This window comes from Symphalangus syndactylus, chromosome 8, assembly GCF_028878055.3.
Source record: "Symphalangus syndactylus isolate Jambi chromosome 8, NHGRI_mSymSyn1-v2.1_pri, whole genome shotgun sequence".
NCBI classification, from domain to species: domain Eukaryota; kingdom Metazoa; phylum Chordata; class Mammalia; order Primates; family Hylobatidae; genus Symphalangus; species Symphalangus syndactylus.
The window spans coordinates 40,149,892-40,171,843 of record NC_072430.2 but is presented as its reverse complement, the minus strand read 5'-3'; the positions used below and the strand labels follow the sequence as shown (position 1 = coordinate 40,171,843).

Genomic DNA, 21,952 nt, shown 5'->3' with positions numbered 1-21,952 from the left:
TGGCTTCCTGCTGGCTGCAGGCCAGGTCTCAGATTCCAGTCTTTTCCACAGCCCTAGAGGACCAGACTTTCAAAGGAGGGCAGGAAGGGAGGAGGGGGAGGGCAGGAAGAGGTCAGAAAAGAGGATGGAGAATTTAGGAGGGGAGAAAGGGAAGTGAGAGGAGCACAGGAGGCTGGTGGGGAAGGGAAAATCAGACCGGAGGAGAGGAAGGAAATGAGTAACTAATTATGAAATTGTGGCACCTGAGGCCTCGGTCCTTTTGGGCCTTAACTCTTGCCCTGGGGCCTATCACAGGGGACCCAGGAGGGCTGTTTGCTGTGACCAGCCTGGGCAACATGGCAAAACCCTCTCTCTACTAAAAATACAAAATATATTCGCATTCATGAAGCACCTCAAATTTAGATTTGCAAAGACCTCCAAACAAAATACCTGCATTTTAAGAAGAGTGCTTGCTAGGCACAGTGGCTCATGCCTGTAATCCTAACACCTTGGGAGGCCGAGGTGGGTGGATCATTTGAGGTCAGGAGTTCAAGACCCACCTGGCCAACATGGTGAAACCCTGTCTCTACTAAAAATACAAAAATTAGCCAGGCAGGGTGGCGAGTGCCTGTAGTCTTAGCTACTCGGGAGGCTGAGGCAGGAGAATCACTTGAACCCAGGGGGCAGAGGCTGCAGTGAGTGGAGATCGCACCACTGCACTCCAGCCTGAGCAATAGAGTGAGACTCCGTTGCAAAAAAAAAAAAAAGATTGCTCAACCTTCAGCTTTGAACTTGTCCCCATCCTGGGTCACATCAGTTACACTACACTGAGTCAGTATTTTTCATAAATTTAATGGCCATGATGCCCAATTTTATTGCAGTGTTTTGTTTGTATTAAGGAATGAATCTGTTAGAGGCAAACATTTAAAATATATTGCAAACTTTATTTTATTTTAATTATTTATTTATTTTTGAGATGGAGTTTTTGCTCTGTTGCCCAGGCTGGAGTGCAGTGGCAAGATCTCGGCTCACTGCAACCTCTAACTCCAGGGTTCAAGCGATTCTGCTGCCTCAGACTCCCGAGTAGCTGGGATTACAGGCGCCTGCCACCACACCCAGCTAATTTCTATATTTTTAGTACAGACGAGGTCTCACCATGTTGGCCAGGCTAGTCTCAAACTCTTGACCTCAGGTGATCCACCCACCTCAGCCTCCCAAAGTGCTGGATCACAGGTATGAGGCACTGTGCCGAGCCAAACTGCAAACTTTATAACGCTGTTAGGGTTCTTCTCCTGTATTTGTAATTTATAGGGAGCTTGAAAAAGGGGTGTGGCCCAAGTCTCTCTCAGTTGCTCAGGGAGGTGCCCTGACGGCACTTCCCACAGCCCTGGGCCCCCTGTAGGACCAGTCTCCCCTGGAGGACACCCACAAGAACAGGAAAGCCCCACCAAAACGCTAAGGAGGGAGGCAGAATTGGTGACACTGGGTGTCCAGAGATCCCATGGCTGGTGACACCACAAAAACTCGTTTTCGTCCCTGAGAGATGAAGAGGAGTGGGGGAAGGAGATGATCTACATGCCAACTCTGGGAATATGTTCAGTCCTATCACTGGGCCCCATTTTTGTTGGTGGCCAATGCAACAGCCTTTCCCTGACTCCTTCCCATGAGCTTGCCTTTCATCATAGGGGATAAAAGGCCAAAGATACCTTCCCAGCCTCTTCTGCAGCTAGAAGTAGCCTAGTCAATAAGATACAAAAAAAAATTCTCCTGGGCTGTTTTTAGAAAATCTTTTCCTCTCTGATAAAAATAAAGGGGCAAGTCCGGGCACAGTGGCTCACGCCTGTAACCCTAGTACTTTGGGAGGCCAAGGCAGGCGGATTGCCTGTGCTCAGGGATTCAATACCAGCCTGGGCAACATGGCAAAATTCCGTCTCTACTAAAAATACAAAAAATTAGCCAGACGTGGTGGCACGCACCTGTAATCCCAGCTACTCAGGAGGCTGAGGCAGGAGAATCGCTTGAACCCAGGAGGTGGAGGTTGCAGTGAGCCGAGATCACACTTCAGCCTGGGCAACAGGGCAATGCACACCAATGCACTTCAGCCTGGGCAATAGGGCAAGACTGTCTCAAAAAAAAAAAAAAAAAAAAAAAAGAGGGGCAAGAGGAGAGCTCCTTTGCCCACCTCCTTGTTTCTAGATTGGGTTGGGGGGGCCAGGTGAGGACAACGTGTTGGTGCTCAGGCGGGGCAGGAAGTGTGCTAAAGCCAAAAGGGTAGAAGGACCTCGCTGAGCTGCTACAGCAACCCCTGAACTGTCTACACCCAGGCTTCTTAATTATGGGAGATGATTAAGTGGCTTTTTTATTTAAGTTACTCTTACACAGGTGTTCTAGTCAAAAGCATTTCCAACACCCAGGGCTGTGCTACGACTCGTAGAGGATACAGAGACTTCCAAGATTTGGTTTCTTCCTTCTATTCTAGAAGCTTATATTCAAAGTAGGGAAACTAGATATATGTACAGGTGTTCAACATCCTTAAAAATCAAACAACTTGGAGGATAATCAAATTTTAAACTGAAAGTAACAGCAATTTCACTCTTGAGAACTTTTCCCAAGAATGTACGTTCAGAGATATTTGTTGAATTGCAGTATATAGTAGAGAAAATGTGGACATACCCTATTTAGGAATAGGGATTGAAATTACAGCCCATACATAAATGGAATACTATGAATTCAGTAAAGATGGTAATGTTGATATATACTTAATGATGGGAATTCTATAGACGATACTCAGAAAAAAAAACAGGTTATCAACTGTGTACTATATAAATCCACTCATGCACAAAAACATCCCTGAGTCTGGTATATGTGAAACTGTCAGCAGTGATTATTGCTATACAGTGGAATCATGATGGATTTTTATTTTCCTTATACTTTTCTGTACTTTTTACACTTGTTGCAATGAACACGTATTGCATTTGTAATAGTTGCACTAACAGTGTTTAGAAATGCAACTGAATAGTAAGACTATCTGTGCTAATAGAGTACAGTGAAGAGCTTTTAAAAATTTAACCAAAATTCACTGTGCATCAACTATTTGCAAAACAACATGGTATATAGGAAGGGGATGGAGAACATGAAAAACAGATCCACAATCATACACACAGTCCATGGCTTTGAAGGGTGGCAGAATATGCCATCCCCAAAATATGCCACTTGCCATGATTATTTTGAACTAAAGGCACTTGCAAAAGGGGTGCTCTGACCTCCCCTTTTCTTCCTAAAAACAGGAGATAAATCTCCCATGTGAAAGGTCCCCTCCCTATATCAGGAGAAAAGAAACATTCTTATCATCAGAGATAGGAAGTTGAGGCCAACAGAAATCTGTACATACAGACCTTGTTAAAATAATTCTTACGTTCTTTTAGTCCTCACGTATATTTTAGTTACTCTTCCACAATTGCCTCTCTTTGTTCAACCTAGTACATAAGCACTTAGGTTTTGCCAGTTCTTTAGATCTTCATTTTCCTTTGGGGGCTCCCATGTACATATCAAAATCTGTGTGCTTTTCTCCTGTTCATCTGCCTATGTCATCTTAATTATCAGTCCCAACCAGTAACCCCAAGATGGCTGAGGTAAAGTTTTTCTTCCCCTACAGTTTTAAAGAACCAAGTTTCTACCTGGGCAGCTAAGACACAGACAGGTGACATAGTTCCATCCATTCTTAGGAGCTTAGAATATTTGTTACATATCCTAACCTGCCCAATGATATGATAGATATTGAAACAAAACATCGAGTTTTAAGTACTTGGCTTTTATGAAAAAAATTGAAACAACAGTTTTACATTATAATTTTATATACAGAGTATTTAAGTCAGGCGTTGTGAATAGCTTCTGGGAAATGCTTTCAGACCTTGTTAAGTTTTGCCTAGGATTGTTTGCAAAGTCTGATTTAACACCCTGTATATAATAGAGAAACCTAATTCACACCCAAACCTTTTGTATTTCTTAGAGTGACAAATGCAGCAAAGCATCTCTTAATTTCTAGAACCTTTCCAAATCATAAATAGTAGTATCAGTTTAAACCCTGTGATGTTCTGATAGGCTTATCACTTGTGTGGTGTGACCCTGATATTATCAGCAGCATAGCTTAATTCTTGAATTTGACCCTGTGTTAGTCCGTTCTCTGGCTACTAATAAAGACATACCCAAGACTGGGTAATTTATATAGGAAAGAGGTTCAATTGACTCACAGTTCAGATGGCTGGGGAAGCCTCAGGAAACTTACAATGACAGTGGAAGGGGAAGCAAACACATCTTTCTTTGCATGGTGGCAGGAAGAATTGCAAAGCAAAAGGGGGGAAAGCCTCTTATAAATCAGCTCTTGTAAGAACTCACTATCACGAGAACAGCATGAAGATAAGTCCCCCCATGATTCAATTATCTCCCACCAAGTCCCTCCCATGACACGTGGAGAATTATGGGAACTACAGTTTAAGATGAGATTTGGGCAGGGACACAGCCAAACCATATCAACCCTCTTCCCCTGTTTCTGGGTATATTCTAGCAAACTAGGTAGCATTCTAGCTTTCCTTAGACTAGAACGATGTTTAAACAATTGTCTTTACATTTAGCATTTGAGTACAGAAAAAGACAGTCTAGGTTTATTTACTAAAACTGTCAGCTGGGTTCACCAAGCCACCCAAAATCCAGATAACATGGATTCATCCCAAATTCCTGTGCTCACCACTGGCTCTGAGCTGCATCTGCAGAATCACATCACTTTAGGAATCACCTTGCCATCCTGCTGTTGTTGCTGTTGGCACATATACCATTGACCCACGCATGGCACTCAAACCACTCCCTAATTTGCACAGGGGCAGGTGCACGTGTGTGTGTATGTGTGTGTGCAGGCATGCATGTGTGTGTGCATGTGTTTTGAAGGTCTTACCAAATATTGGTGCATGGCCCTCTCACCTCTTTCCTCCCACCTTAATGCAGGAACTGGTTTGTCTCTCTTCTGTTGCTTAAAGTTCTGCTGGCCAGTACCCTTAGTATCTTCTTTATTCATTTTCAGTCAGCAAATAGTTATTGAAGACCAACTATGTGCCATGCACTGTACTAGGTGCTGGGGGAAAACAGTAATGGTCCTTAACTTCAGAGAGCTTACAGTCCACAGTCTCCTGTCAAAGACAAACCTTATTCAAAGAATCATACTACCAAATATAGTTTCCCTAAGTGCTTTTTAACTTTGTATTTTTTAAATAATTGTAGACTCATGTAGAAGTGCACATAGATATACTATATAGTTCCCGTGTACCCTTAATCCAGCTTCCTCCAACGGTAACATCCTGCATAATCATAGTACAATCATCACAACTGAAATGGGAAAAGTTCCCTTGTCCCCCTTGCAGGGGGTGCGATGGGGATGTGGCTTGCTTTTTCAGTGCCCCGCTGCTCAAACCTCTAGGGGAGCATACAGACAGGCACGGTATGGGCCTCCGACCCCATGGCAGTGTCTAGGGGGTGAATGTTTACAGCTGAAGCCCTAGTGGGTGTGTTACTGTGTGTGTGTGTATGTGTGTGTGTGTGTGTGTGTGTATTTTGAGACCCTAGTGGGCGTGTTACTGTGTGTGTGTGTGTGTGTGTGTGTGTGTTGAGACCGAGTCTCGCTTTGTTGCCCAGGCTGGAGTGCAGTGGTGCGATCTTGGCTCACTGCAACCTCCGCCTCCCGGGTTTAAGCAATTTTCTGCCTCAGCCTCCCGAGTAGCTGGGATTACAGGTGGCCGCCACCACGCCCAGCTAATTATTTTTAGTAGAGACGGGGTTTCACCATCTTGGCCAGGCTGGTCTGAAACTCCTGACCTCATGAGGCCTCCCAAAGTGCTGGGATTACAGGCGTGAGCCACCGCACCTAGCCCAGTATGCTCTTTTAGTTTTGCTTTTAGTTTGGCCGGCTATAGGTGGCTTGTTTTAGTCAGCTCATTTAGACCCCTGCCTTATTGCAAGAACAGAGGGCTTTCTATATCCCCAGGTTCTTGCCTTGGTGCACCAAAGAATCGGATCATATGTGGGCTTGGAGAATGAGCGGAAGGTTTTAATGAGTGGAAGTAGCTCTTAGCAGATGGGGGAGCCAGAAGGGAGATGGTTTTCCCCTGGAGTCGGGCTGCTTGGCGGCCCAAGCGCTCCTCCGACTGCCCCAGCCAAACACTGCATTTTTCTGCCAGTCAGTGGCCTGCTGGCATGCTGGTGCCTGTGGGTGCGTTCCTCCATAGAGCACTCCTCTTGACTTGCAGCTGCTTCTGTTTCTGCCTTGCTAGGGTCTCGGGTTTTTATAGGCACAGGATGGGGGCATGGCAGGCCAGGGTGGTCTTGGAAAATGCAACATTTGGGCAGTAAATGCCTGTCCTCACCTAGGTCGGTGGGGGTGGAGCCCTAGCCAGAGACCACGCCCTCCTCTACCCAGCACTTCCCTTCTCCCTTCCCTATCATTTAAAAGGACCACACCCTTCCCATCCCAGCACTCCTGTATCTAACCAGGAAATGTACATGAATGCCATACTATTAACTAAACTACAGCCCTTATTGGATTAGCATTTCGCCATCTCTAAGTGCTTTTTGTTTGTTTTTGTTTTTTTTGTTTTGAGACAGGGTCTTGCTCTGTTATCCAGGCTGGCGTGCAGTGGCACAATTACGACTCACTGCAGCCTTATCCTCCCGAGTTCAAATGATCCTCCCATCTTAGCCTCCTGAGTAGCTGGGATTACAGGTGTGCAGCACCATATCTGGCTAATTTTGTATTTTTTGTAGAGACGAGGTCTCACCATGTTGCCCAGGCTGGTCTCAAATTCCTGACCTCAAGCAATCCTCCTGCCTTCACCTCCCAAAGTTTTGGGATTACAGGCATGAGCCACCATGCCTAGCTTCTGTGCTAGCCTCTAAGTGCTTTTTAATACACTAATTAATAATTATAACAATCATAGGCAGTAAATACTACCATCATCCCCATTTTATAGACGCAGGAACTGAGTCCAGAACAGTTAACATAACTTGCCGAAGAGTCAGCTTGCAGTGGCATGACGAGGATTGCAAATCCAGGCAGCCCGGCTGACCGGATTTGCTCCCCACCACTATACTATCCCTCCTCTTAACATTGCCCAACCTAGCCAGAACATGTTTTCTTGTTCAAACCCAAACAACTTATCATAGCTCTACAATAAATGGCCAGGGAGCTATTAGAAAAAGTTGTAACACTTGGATGACATCTTTAAAGCCAAAATTTTGCTTCCAAAATCAAAGTTTGTTTCAATGGCAGAGGCTTCCCAAAGGAAATGACTATTTCCATCACTGTTCATCAAACAATACTCTTTGGGCTAACAAAGGCTGACATTTCAAACATTTCCCTCTGGTTGAAAATAACTTCAGTTGAAATATTTTGATTCTCAAAAGGAAGTTTCTTTGTAAGAAATGGCAAGAAATGCAGGTGCAGTTAAGGCACACCCAAAACAGAGGCCTCTGAAAATGCAGGGCTTCCTCTCCAAATCATACAATGTTTCCAACTGTCTCATTCCCACTGAAGGAGATAAGAACGTGCCTTCCCCAAAGTATGCTGCCCTGGCATATTGACTATTTTGAGTTAAAGGCATTTGAAAAACAGCAGGTGCAAGAAGATCATTCTGACATTCCTTCCGTTTCTTAAAAGCAGAAGATGAAATTGCCATGTGAAAGATGCCTTCCCTATACTACAAGGAAAGTAACAGTCTTATTATCAAGAATGGAAGCTTTAGAGGAGAGAATTCTGTACAGACCTTGTTAAAATAACTTATCTTTTTTAGCCTCCCCACTGAATTTACTTTTTCACAACTCTACTATTCTGTCTAATTCAGTATGTAAGTGTTCGACTCTAGCTGTGTCTTTGGGTCTTCAATTCTTCATGAAGGCTCCCGTGCCATGGAAAACTTGTACTAAATATACTTGTATTCTTTCATCCTGTGGATCTGTCTTATGTCACTTTAATTCTCAGGCCCAGCTGAAAAACCTTAAAAGGGTAGGGGTAAAATTCTGCCTCCCCTATACCACACAACTCTAAGCCACATGAAATCTGCAACACATGCACATTAATTTGCTTAATGTTGGAAAATACCAATCCCAGAGGAGAGAGAAATAGAAAAGAAAAATTAAACAAGGAAAAACATCTTTTTGCCTAACCATGAATTTGTGGCATGTAAACATGTTACCACAGTGCAGAAGTGACCTAAATGACCAAAAAGCCCCACTTCTCCCTTCTGCATGGCTGAGATGTATCACTACCGGGTGCATCCTAAAGCCAGCTCAATCACCACAATGAGGATTCTCTTTTCTGAGGCATTACCGCCCTCTTTAACATTTTATGAATCCATTTGCGACAGAATCATTTGAGATTATAATTTGGCCTTGCTCTCCCATAGATTCATCCCTGCTCTGATTTTAAGTGGATAGCCAGGCCCTCTGGAATTGCTTGCCTTTGAGATTTCGCAGCACAGAAAGCTAAAGAACTTCAAGTCCATGCCTCCTTCGTTGCTAGTGGCAGTAGGGTAAGAGGAATGGGATAAACGTAGTAAAGAGATGGGTCCTACGTGAAGAGGGGAACAAGAGTAGCAAGGGGTATTGCTGAACCAAACTGAGTCTGTTTGCTCATGCATAATGGAAAGCCACACACTGGAGCATTTTTGCAGAGATTTCTGTAGAGAAAGATATATTGCAAGACCAGCCTTGAAGCAGTATATTTAAGGGAGAGATTCTGAGGAGGAGCTTTGGGGTTGGTTAGTGATTGACAGCAAAGGCAAGGAATTTTGGAATGGCCCTTGAACATGTATAGTTGTGTCTTCAAGCTTCTTCATGAGTCACACATGCAAATTCAGGGTGAGCTGGTATGAAATATGCAGTGGAAATTTTGGCTGTGATGTCAAAAGTCACCCATTGGGCAAGTAAGTCTATTCTGGGAAGACTCTAGTCAGCCATATTGGTTCCAGTTTCAGCCAGTGAGCCAGTTATTGTTGCAACTGGCGGGGATTGTATCAAGCTGTTTCCTTATCTGCCATCCTGTAAGTCAAGCTCAAGGTTTCCGGTCAGTGACCAATTTCTTTTCTTTTCTTTCTTTTTTTTTTTTTTTTTTTTGAGATGGAGTCTTGCTCTGTCACCCAGACTGGAGAGCAGTGGCACGATCTTGGCTCACTGCAACCTCCGCCTCCTGGGTTCTAGCAATTCTCCTGCCTCAGCCTCCCGAGTAGCTAGGATTACAGGATGCACCACCACACCCGGCTAATTTTTGCATTTTTAGTAGAGATAGGGTTTCACCACATTGGCCAGGCTGGTATCAAACTCCTGACCTCAAGTGATCCACCCACCTCAGCCTCCCAAAGTGTTGGGATTACCACCATGCTCAGCCAGTGACCAATTTCCTTAACCCTGTGGGGCACAGCTCCAGGGGCAGAAGATGTTACCGAAATGCCAGGCATCCCATTGCTCGCTGCACAGAATGCCAGGTGTCCCATTGCTTGCTGCACAGAAAGCCAATCACTGAGACTACAAGTATTACCAGAGAAGAATGCTTGATTTGGGTGCTGTGGCCAAGGAGAATGGGAGGTCAGTCTCAAATCTGTCTCTTCAATCAACTAAAACTAGGAGTTTATACAGCAAGGAAAGAATGTAACTATGTGTGGAAAAACAGGAATTAGGGAGGGTAAAAAAGAGTTGGTCAACAGACAGCAGGTGGTCTGTGAGGCAATCATGACTGGTGAGGGATCTCACTGTCCAGATGTGGTGATCTGGTAAGTTTCAGTTCTTTGATACTGTCTGGGAGGCTTGATGGTTGGTTTCCTGAGAAAGGAACTTGAATAAGACAAATGTAAATTCCTCATGTTTTAAGACTGGGAGGGTCCATTCCTATGTTTATTCCAAAGAACCACAAACATCAGTTCCATGGAACAATTGGTCTGGTTTCAAAGAGAGAATCCCCTAGCCTGCAATGGGGAGCCATGCATCTCTTTCTGCAAAGATCTAAAGAGACAGATGGCTATTGGCACACCTAAGGGTGCTGAACTCCAGGCACTATGGGCCTCAAGTTTTCCCAAGAGTCCCTTGCCCCAAGTGTGGCATGGATGCAGCAGGGGCAGGAGCTGAAAGGGACTGTTCAAGCTGAGACACAGAGGTCTCAGAGTGACCAGTGGGGCAGGGGACTGGCGGCAAATCCCAGATGAGTCTTTAGTGCTTAAGGCTTTAAGAACATTGAATGACCTGGGGCAGGTGGAACGCTGTCAGAGAGACTCAGTAATTACTGAAATTTAACGTCCCACCAATTTCACAGGTGGGATTAATCCACGTTGACTTGAGGAGTACAAAGAAATGTTGTATTCTTGAATATCTGCATTTGTGGACCAACAGTCATACTGAGTCTATATTCATTTATTTGTTCATTTGGCAAATAATTACTGAGCTTCCACTATGTGTTGTACACAGTGGTCCCCCAAGCTTCCAGTGATCACACTGGAAGGTGTCCTTCCTAAACCAAGGAGAGGCCACTGCAGTACTGCTGATATAGGAGAAGGCCGCAGGACATCTTATGTCATTACAAATGACCCCGTTGCACTGATGCTCTTACACTGTTAAATTAAGTGCAGCGTAATGTGATGTAGGGGAGTAAAATTTTACCTCTACCTTCCTTAGGGCTTATCAGCTGAGCTTGCAAATTAAATGACATCATAAGAGAAAATCAACAGGAGCAAAGCATACAACTTCATTCAATACAAGTTTACATGGCCCAGGGGCACTCATAAGGAAATGAAGACTCAAAGACACAGTTGAACATTTATATACTAAATTAGGCAAAGAGTAGTAAAAAGTAACAAGACAAAGGGGCTCGGACTAGGGTAGTTAATTGGGTAAAGGAGTGATTAGGAAGATAAGAATTAGTCTAACAAGTACAGATTTCCCCTGCCTCGACTTCTTATTCTTGATGACAAGAATGATTCTTTCTTTATGGTATAAGGAAGATATCTTTCACATGACAATTTCATCTCCTGCTTTTAAGAAACAGAAGGAAGGTTAGAGGGATCTTCTAGTACCTCCTACTTTTTAAGTGCCTTTAACTCAAAATAGTCAATGTGCCAGGACAGTATATTTTGGGGGTGGCATGTTTGTACTCCTTTAGTGTCAAATTTCAAAACTGTACATCTAGAAATTTATTCCAAGGAAATAATCATGGATGCAGTGATTTTGCTGGAAGAATGTTCATCTTGGTGTCATTCGTCTTAGCAAAATCCTGGAAACACCCAAAATAGGTTAAATATCTTATAATATATCTATTCACTGGAGCACTATGCAGGCATCAAGAATGATGTTGTACAGCTGGGCACAGTGGCTCATGCCTGTAATCCCAGCACTTTGGGAGGCCAAGGCAGGAGGATCACTTGAGGCCAGGAGTTCAAGACCAGCCTGGGCAATAAAGATAGATCCTATCTCTACAAAAACTAAAATAAAATAAATTACTCAGGTGTGGTGGTGCATCCCTGTAGTCCAAGCTACTTGAGATGCTGAGGCAGGAGGATTACTTGAGACCAGGAGTTAGAGGTAACAGTGAGCTATGATCACATCACTGCACTCCAGCCAGGGTGACAAAGCAAGATTCTATCTCTTTTTAAAAAGTAAGTATGTCTGGGTGCGGTGGCTCACGCCTGTAATCCCAGCACTTTGGGAGGCTGAGGTGGGTGGATCATTTGAGGTCAGGAGTTCTAGACCAGCCTGGCCAACATGGTGAAACCCTACCTCTAATAAACACACACACACACACACACACCCCCCACACATACCCCACACACACACAAATTAGCCAGCAGGCACCTGTAATCCCAGCTACTCGGAAGGCTGAGGCAGGAGAATCACTTGAACCTGAGAGGCCAGAAGTTGCAGTGAGCCGAGATCGCACCACTGCACTCCAGCCTGGGTGACAAGAAAAAGACTCCATCTCAAAAAAAAAAAAAAAATTGTATGTGTTACTTTTACAATTAAAAATAAAACATTAAAGAAAAACACTTTAGAACATTTGATAACATAGAAAGGCATGAGCAGTATACTGTTAAGTTTTTAAAATCATAAAACTCTAAGCAAGTATCACATTTTTATAAAAATGATATAGATATGTATATGTATACATGAGATGCTGGGGGATTAGCATAATATACAAAAAAGAAAACAAAATGGTGATTTCTGCCAGGGTTACATCTGTGAGCCTTAACCATTTTTGCCTTCCTGGGTCCCTTCCTCCATAAAAAAATGTAGAAAATTATATTTGATGACTGCATTGGTATAAAGATGAACATAACGCAAGCTAGGTTTAATATTATATATTCATTATTATTATACGCACTTTTTTCTTCTCAAGAGAAATTAAAATTAAAACATTTGTGGGCCCTGGGTGCTTCCTGTGCCTATTGGGTAGGTCAGCCCTGATTTCTGAGTGCTAAGATTGCCTGCTTTTTATGTCCTTCTATTTGCCTATCTGCATTTTCTAAATTTTCAGTATCTAAGATTTATTCTTTTGCTACAAATGAAAAGCTATTTGAACAAAGAAATTTGTAAGCACAAATAAATACTCCATTTTATGCAAACGCCAACACACAAAATTGAGAGCAAATGCAGCGTCTAGGGTCAATGGCCTCTGGCGACTTTAAGCACCCCATTGGACACAGTGCAGCATCCATGGCACTGCTGGCTAGACTATCAGATGACTTCCTGCTATGAACAACCAACAAGACAAAATCACTGGTTTACAGAACAAAGTAGCTCTCTGGCTTTACTAGAAAGAATGGGTCCATGCCCTGTCCTTCACATACAAAAATGACACCACCAACCCCTACTGGTGGATGTACGGTGGAAACTCAAATGCTTTCCACTCTCTCTGCCCAGTAGGGCTCAGCCTTCAGAGCCATGCAAATGAGTAAAACGTAAAAGAATTCCACACTGTCCTAGTACTATAGATTTATAATAAGTCTATTCTTCAAGTATACATTTTCCAACTTTCTTTTTCTTCTTCAAGATTGTCTACTTTTCTCAGCTCTTTGTATTTCCATATGAGTTTCAGAAATTAGCTTGTCAATTTCAAAAATTTTAATAAAATCTGCTAGTACTTTGAAAAAAGTTGTATAGAATCTAAAGATTAATTTGGAGAGAACTGACATCTTTGTAGTTTTTTGGTTTTTTTTTTTTTTTTTTGGTTTTTTTTTGAGATGGAGTCTTGCTCTGTTGCCCAGGCTGGAATGCAATGGCGCAATCTCAGCTCACTGCAACCTCCACCTCCCATGTTCAAGCGATTTTCTCACTCAGCCTAAGCAGCTGGGATTACAGGCATGCGCCACCACACCTGGTTAAGTTTTGTATTTTTAGTAGAGACAGGGTTTCGCCATGTTGGCCAGGCTGGTCTTGAACTCCTGACCTCAGGTGATCCGCCCACCTCAGCCTCCCAAAGTGCTAGGATTACAGGCGTGAGCCACCATGCCCGGACTTCTTTGCAGTCTTAAGTCTTCCAGTCCATGAACATGGTCTAGCCTTCAATTTATTTAGATTTTAATTTATTTCAATAATTATATGCCATTTTCAATGAAGAGGACTTGTACATGTTTTATTAGATTTATTCCTAGATATACGGTGTTTTTAGGCTATTGTAATTAGCAAACATTAAAGATATTAATAGAATGAGATAATGTCTAAGGAAAATACTTTGCAAAATGCAAAACTTTTTACAAATTTGAGGTATTCTTTCTCACTAAATACAACATTTTGGAAATCTATACACTCGTTTTTAAAAATGTTTTGTTGATACATAATTTTTATACATTTATGGGGTACATGTGATGTTTAGTTACATGCATAGGCTGTGTAATGATCAAGTCAGAGTATCTGAGGTGTCCATCACCTCAAGTATTTATCATTTCTATGTGTTGGAAACATTTCAAGTCTTCTCTTCCAGCTATTTTGAAATATACAATACAGTGTTGTTAACTACAGCCACCCTATTCTGCTATTGAGTATTAGAACTTATTTCTTCTACTTAACTGTGTGTTTGAACCCATTAACCAACTTATCTTTATCTCCCTGCACCACCTCCCATCACATACACCCCTCCTAGAGTCTGGGATCTATCATTTTTCTCTCTACCTCCATGAGATTTTTTTTTAGTCCCACACGTGAGTGACAACATGCAATATTTGTCTTTCTGTGCCTGGCTTATTTCACTTAATATAATGATCTCCAGCTCCATCCATGTTGGTGCAATGACATGATTTCATTCTTCTTATGGCTAAATAGTATTCCATTGTGTGTGTGTATACACACACACACACACACACAACATTTTCTTTATCCATTTGTCCAGCGACAGACACAAGTTGATTCCATAGCTTTGCTGTTGTGAATGGTGCTGCAATAAACATGGGAATGTGGGTATCCCTCTGATATACTGATTTCTTTTCCTTTGGATAGATACCCAGTAGTGAGACTGCTGGATTGTGTGGTACTTCTATTTTTAGTTTTTTGAGTCATGTCCATATTCTTTTCCATAGTGGCTGTACTAATTTACATTCCCACCAACAGTGTATGACAGTTCCCTTTTCTCTGCATTCTCATCAGCATGCTATTTTTTGTCTTTTTTATAACTTAAGGCATTCTAACTGGGGTAAAATGATATCTCACTGTGTGCATACCTCACTGATGTGCATTTCTCTGATGGTTGGTGATGTTGAGCATTTTTCTTATACTTGTTGGCCATTTGTGTGTTTTCTTTTGAAAAATGTCTATTTATGCCCTTTGCCCACTTTTTTCAGTAGTGAGATTTTTTTTTTACTGTTGAGTTTTTTGAGTTCCTTGTATATTCTGGATATTATTTCCTTGTTAAATGAATAGTTTCCAAATATTTTCTCCCATTCAGCAGGTTGTCTCTTCACTCTGTTGATTATTTCCTTTGCTGTGCAGAAGATTTTTAGTTTAAAACAGTCCCATTTGTCTGTTTTTCGATTTGTTGTCTGTGCTTTTGAGGCCTTAGCCATAAAATCTTTGCCTACACCAACGTCCTGAAGTGTTTCCCCTATATTTTCTTTTAGTGGTTTTAGAGTTTTGGGCCTACAATTTAAATCTTTACTCTATATTGAGTTAGTTTTTGTATATGGTAATAGTTAGGGATCCAGTTTTATTTTTTTGCATATGAATATCCAATTTTCCCAGGACCATTTATTGAAAAGGGTGTCCTGGCCGGGCGCGGTGGCTCACGCTTGTAATCCCAGCACTTTGGGAGGCCGAGGTGGGCGGATCACGAGGTCAGGAGATCGAGACCACGGTGAAACCCCGTCTCTACTAAAAATACAAAAAAAAAATTAGCCGGGCATGGTGGCGGGCGCCTGTAGTCCCAGCTACTCGGAGAGGCTGAGGCAGGAGAATGGCGTGAACCCAGGAGGCGGAGCTTGCAGTGAGCCGAGATCGCGCCACTGCACTCCAGCCTGGGCGACAGAGCAAGACTCCGTCTCAAAAAAAAAAAAAAAAAAAAAAAAAAAAAGAAAAGGGTGTCCTTTACCCAATGTATGTTCTTGGCACTTTTGCTGAAAATCAGTTGGCTGTAAATATGTGAATTTATTTCTGGGTTCTCTATTCTGTTTCTTCAGTCTATGTGTCTGTTTTCATATCAGTACCATGCTGTTTTGGTTACTATAGACTTGTAATATATTTTCAGGTCAGATAATGTAATACCTTCAGCTTTGTACTTTTTGCTCAGAATCACTTTGGCTATTTTAGCTCTTTTTCAGTTCCATACAAATTTTAGTTGCTTTTTCTATTTCTGTGAACAATAACACTGGTATTTTGATAGGGATTGCTTTGAATCTGTAGATTGTTTTGGGTAGTATAATCATTTTAACAATATTTATTCTTCTGATCCATGAGCGTGGGATGTCTTTCCATTTGTTTGTGTCCTCATCAATTTCTTTCATCAATGTTTTATGGATTTTCTTAGAGAGGTCTTTCCTTTCCTTGGTTAAATTTATTCCTAGGTATTTTACTTTTTTGTAGCATTATAAGTGGTATTGCCTTCTTGATTTCTTTCTCAGCTGGTTCATTATTGGTATATAAGAATGCTACTGATTTTTGTATGTCAATATTGTATCTTGCGACTTCCCTGAAGTTATTTACCAGCTCTAAGAGTTTTTTAGTGGAGTCTTTAGGTTTTTCTAGAATAAGATTATATCTACAAAGAGGGACAATTTGACTTCCTATTTTCCAATTTGGAAACCTTTTATTTCTTTCTCTTGCCTGATTGATCTGACTAGGACTTCCAGTACTATGTTGAATAAGAGTGGTGAAAATGGGCATCCTTGTCTTGTTCCAGTTCTTAGAGGAAAGGCTTTCAGCTTTTCTAGATTCAGTATGATGTTAGCTATGGGTTTGTCATATATGGCCTTTATTATATTGAGGTATGTTTCTTCTATGCCTAATTTGTTGAGAGTTTTTATCATAAAGGGATACTGAATTTTATCAAATGCTTTTTCTGCATCTATTGAGATGCTTGTGTGGTTTTTGTCCTTCATTTTGTTGATATGATGTATCATGTTTATTGATTTGGGTATGCTGAACCATTCTTGCATCCTTAGGATAAATCCCATTTGGTCATAGTGTATTATCTTTTTGATATGCTGTTAGATTCCATTTGCTGGTATTTTGTTGAGTATTTTTACATCTACATTCATTAGGGACATTTGTCTATAGCTTTCTTTTTTTGTTGTGTTTTTATCTGGTATTGGTATCAGTATCAGGTTAACACTGGCCTCATAGAATGAGTTAAGGAGAATTTTCTCTTCTTCAATTTTTTTGAATATTTGAAGAGAGTTACCATTAGTTCTTCTTTGAAAGTTTGGTGGAATTTGACAGTGAAGCCATCCAGTTCTGGATAGGAGATTTTTATTACTGATTCAACCTCATTACTCATTATTGGTCTGTTCAGGTTTTCTGTATCTTTCTTATTCAATCTTAGTATGTTGTATGTATATAGGAATTTATCCATTTCCTCTAGGTTTTTCAGTTTTTAGTTTACAGTTGTTCATAATAGTCTCTGATAGTTTTTGTGTCCCTGTTGTATCAGTTGTAATGTTTCCTTTTTCATTTCTGACTTTGTTTATTTGGCCTTCTCTCTTCTTTTCTTGGTTAGCCTAGCTAGCAGTTTATCAATTTTGTTTGTCTTTTTGAAGAACCAAATTTCATTTCATTGATCTTTTGTATTGTTTTTTGGTCTCTATTTCATTTAGTTCTGCTCTGATCTTCATTATTTATTTTCTTATACTAATTTGGGGTCTGTCTTGTTCTTGATTTTCTAGTTCTTTGAGGTGCATTGTTACATTGCTAATTTTCAATCTCTACTTTTTTGATTTAGGCATTTATTGCTACAAACTTCCCTCTTTGCCTGCTTTTACTATATTTCATAGGTTTTTGTGTGTTATGTTTTGATTTTCATTTGTTTCAACATTTAAAAAAATTTCCTCCTTAATTTCTTCCTTGACTCAGTGGCCATTCAAGAGCATGTTGTTTAATTTCCATGTGCTGGTACAGTTTCCAAAGTTCCTCTTGTTATTGATTTGTAGTTGTATTCCACTGTGGTCTGAGAAGATACTTTGTATAACTTTGATTTCTAAAAATTTGTTGAGGCTTGTTTTTTGTCCTAACATATGTCTATCCTAGAGAATGTTCCATATGCTGATGAGAAGAACTTATTCTATAGCTGTTGGATGAAACATTCTGTGTTGGTTAGGCTTATTTGGTCTAAAGTGCAATTTAAATTCGACAATTTCTTTGTTAATTTTCTGTCCTAGATGATCCATCTAATGCTGAGAGTGAGGTATTGAAGTCTCCAACTGTCATTGTAGTAGAGTCTATCACTCCATTTAGATTTAGTAATATTTGCTTTATATATCTGGGTGCTCTGGTGTTGGGTCTATCTTAAGAATTGTTATAACCTCTCACTGAATTGATACCTTAATCATCCCACAATGGTCTTGTCTCTTTTTACCATTTTTCACTTAAATATATTTTATCTCATAGAAGTATAACTACTCCTACTCACTTTTGGTCTCCATTTCCATGGAATATCTTTCTCTATTCCTTTACGTTCAATCTATATGTGTATTTACAGGTGAGATGTGTTTCTTGTAAGCAGCATATAGTTGGGTCATTTTTTTTTATCCATTTGGCCAGTTTATATCTTTTAAGTAGAAAGTTTGATCCATTTACTTCCAAGATTATTATTGATATGTGAGAGCTCATTCTTGTCACTTATCTTTTTAATTTTTTTTTTTTGAGACGGAGTCTCGTTCTGTCACCCAGGCTGGAGTGCAGTGGTGCCATCTTGGCTCACTGCAACCTCTGCCTCCCAGGTTCAAGTGATTCTCCTGCCTCAGCCTCCTAAGTAGCTGGGACTACAGGCATGCACCACCCACCACATCCAACTAATTTTTGTATTTTTAGTAGCGACAGAGTTTCATCATGTTGGTCAGGCTGGTCTTGAACTCCTGACTTCATGATCCGCCTGCCTTGGCCTCCCAAAGTGCTAGGATTACAGGCGTGAGCCACCATGCCCAGCCCTTGTCACTTACTAATTGATTTCTGGTAGTGTTGTATATCCTTTGTGCCTTTCTTTCTCTCTCTTTTATTATTGTGGTTTGGTGGTTTTCTGTAGAAGTAATATTTTAGTAATTTTTCTCCTTTATTGGTATGTTTGCTCTACCAGTGGGTTTTATACTTTAATGTGTCTTAATCATGATGATACCTATCATTTCACTTCCAGGTGTAGGACTCCCTCAAGCATTTCATTTCTTGTAGGGTCAATCTAGTGATGATTAATTCCCTCAGCTTTTGCTTGTCTGGGAAAGACTTTATTTCTCCTTGGCTTATGAAGGATAACTTTGCTGGGTATAGTATCATTCATTTGAATTTTTTTTTCTTTTATGAACTTCGGATGAATTATCCTATTCTCTCTCGGCCTATAAGGTTTCTGCTAAGAAATTTGTTGTTAGTCTGATAAGGGTTCTCTTATAAGTGACTAGAAGCTTTACTCTTGCTAGTTTTAGAACTCTCTCCTTGAGTTTTGACAGTTTGATTATAATGTGCCACAGAGAAAAACTTGTTGCATTTTATCTCCTTGGGGACCTCTCAGCTTCCCGTATCTGGATATCTAAATCTCTTGCTATACTTGAGAAGTTTTCAGGTATTATTTTGTTAAACAGGTTTTCTATCCCTTTCATTTTCTCTTTACCTTCTGGGACACTGAAAATTTAAATATTTGATCACTTTATGGTGTCTCATATGTCATGCATGCTTTGTTCATTCTTTTTTATTCTTTTTTTTTATTTTTGTCCGGGTTATTACAAAAGACCTATCTTCAGGTTCTGAAATTCTTTCTTCTGCTTAATCTAATGGATTGTTGAAGGTTTCTAATGTATTTTGTATTTTATTTAATGAATTCCTTAGTTCCAGAATGTGTTTGGTTATTTTTTTGATGTCTCCTTGGTAAATTTCTCATTCATATCCTGAATTGTTTTTCTGATTTCTTTGTATTGTTTTTCAGAATTATCTTGTATTTCACTTGGCTTCTTTAATATCATTAGTTTGAATTCTTTTTCCAGGATTCCATAAGTTTCTTTTTTTTTTCTTCTTTGAGACAGAGGCTTGCTCTATTACCCAGGCTGAAGTGCAGTGGCATGATCTTGGCTAACAGAAACCTCTGCCTCCCAGTCTCAAGCAATACTCCTGTCTCAGCCTTTCAAGTAACTGGAACCACAGGTGAGCACCACCACACCCTGCTAATTTTTTGTAGAGATAAGGCTTCACCATGTTGCCCAGGCTAGTCTTGAACTCTTGAGCTCAAGCAATCTGCCTGCCTCAGCCTCCCAAAGTGCTGGAATTTTAGGCATGAGCCATGGCCCCTGGCCTAGGATTTCATAAATTTCTTTTTGATTGGAATTTGTTACTGGAGAACTATCATATTCCTTTAAAGGTGTCATATTTCCTTACTTTTTTTATGTATCTCAGGTCCTTAAGTTGTTATCTGCCTATCTGGTGTAACAGTCACTTTTTCAAATTTTTTGAATTTGTTTTTGTAGGGAAGGTCTTTTTCCTGAAGATGTATTCCTTGGGTAGGACATTTTGGCTTTGATTCTGGATACATGCAGTAGTATATTCTCCATGATTTATTTTTCTTTTGGCTATTAACAGCATCAGTGGTGTCTATGATTTCCTCAGTCACTTATGGTTCAGTTGTTAGTGGAGGCTATGGTGAAGTTTCCTGGAAATGGAGTCCCCAGGTGGGCCTCTCCTTGGGCCCCAGGTGGGCCAAGCATGCCTATCCTTAGGCTTATGCTGCCACCATTGTAAATGGGTCCAGGTAGGCCAATTCTTGGGCCTCCAGGTGATTTGCTCAGATGCCAGTAGCAGCAGCAGTGGGCCAGGTGGGTCAGCGGGTTCTTTTACCTGGTCATTGGGCATGATGTGGATGATGGCGGTAGCAGTGACAGGACAAACCTCTGGCCCCCAAGCAGTCTGTGCTGGTGTTGGCAGTGGCTGTGATGGACAGGCCAGTCCTCAGGCCTGCAGCAGTCTACACACTCTTGCGGGGCATCCAGAGGTTGCAGTAAGCCAAGATTGTACCACTGCACTCCAGCCTGGGCAACAAAGTGAGACTCCATCTCAAAAAAAAAAAAGAGTTCTCCATCTGAGTTTTACCCAACAGCCACTAGATGGCCTCAAGGAAAAAAAAAAAAAAAACACATGATTCAATCAAAACCCATGGACTTGATAGAAAGACTTACTCAATCTATGAAATTCTGTTTTTCTTTTTGCTTTTGTTTTTGTTTTGAGACAGAGTTTCACTCTTGTCGCCCAGGCTGGAGTGCAATGGCACCATCTCGGCTCAGTGCAACCTCTGCCTCCCAGGTTCAAGTGATTCTCCTGACTCAGCCTCCCAAGTAGCTGGGATTACAAGCATGCACCACCATACCTGGCTAATTTTTGTATTTTTAGTAGGAGACAGGGTTTCACCACATTGGCCAGGCTGGTCTCAAACTCCTGACCTCAGGTAATCTGCCTGCCTTGGCCTCCCATAGTGCTGGGATTACACACGTGAGCCACCATGCCCAGCCTGAAACTGCCACTTGAAAATTCTCCCACACCTTGACCAGCCCTCAGTGTGGGCTAAGACCCTACTGAGCTTCTCTGCCTCCCTCCTATCTTCACAGGAATCCCCAACTGCAGAACAGATGAAGGTGACACCTGGCTTCTTCCTGGGAATGGTTGCTGGCAATGGGACACTCTCACTTTCAGCTGCCTCTGAGTTTGAATGGTGACTCACACCCCCTGTCTGAGCCCAGCCTCACTTTCACCCTCCTCCACCTGCCAAGCCCTGCCTGTCCCAGACACCATGGGGTTCTCATTTCCTTCCTCTTTCCACCAGTCTGAAGAAGAAAATGGCCAAGAATGAAGTCCTCAGGACATTAAGATGACATATAAAACACAAAAAGGAGAAAGACTTTGCTGTTATTTACCCCACATCTTTCCATTAAAGTTTCTTGGATCTCTTCTTCATCCATGTAGCAATAACCTAGGGGTGGGAACCAGCAATCCAAGTCCTCCAAATGATTTAGCAGTTCTTCAAGCATTATCTGACTCCATAAGGACAGACATTTATGGCTGTCTTTCTGTTGACTAGGCTATTTTATAACCCTATAAAGACAGAAGTTTAGTTATAGAAAAACTGACAATAATACAAATTATTATTATCCATAGATATACAAATGAATTTTGTCTAGTAGAGAGACATAGAGTTTTAGAAAAGATGACCCCACTCCAATTTACAGTATATGAACCAGTTTTTTGTCCGTTGGCAAATTCAGCATTACTGGTTATATATATTTCTTTA

The 21,952-nt window shown here is 41.2% G+C and overlaps 1 pseudogene; it reads right to left on the bottom strand.

Moving 5' to 3' along the window:
• The window catches only part of LOC129488719 (histone H1.8-like), a 55,239-nt pseudogene extending 33,547 nt beyond the window's left edge, over positions 1-21,692 (bottom strand).
• Between the last annotated feature and the right edge of the window lie 260 nt (positions 21,693-21,952).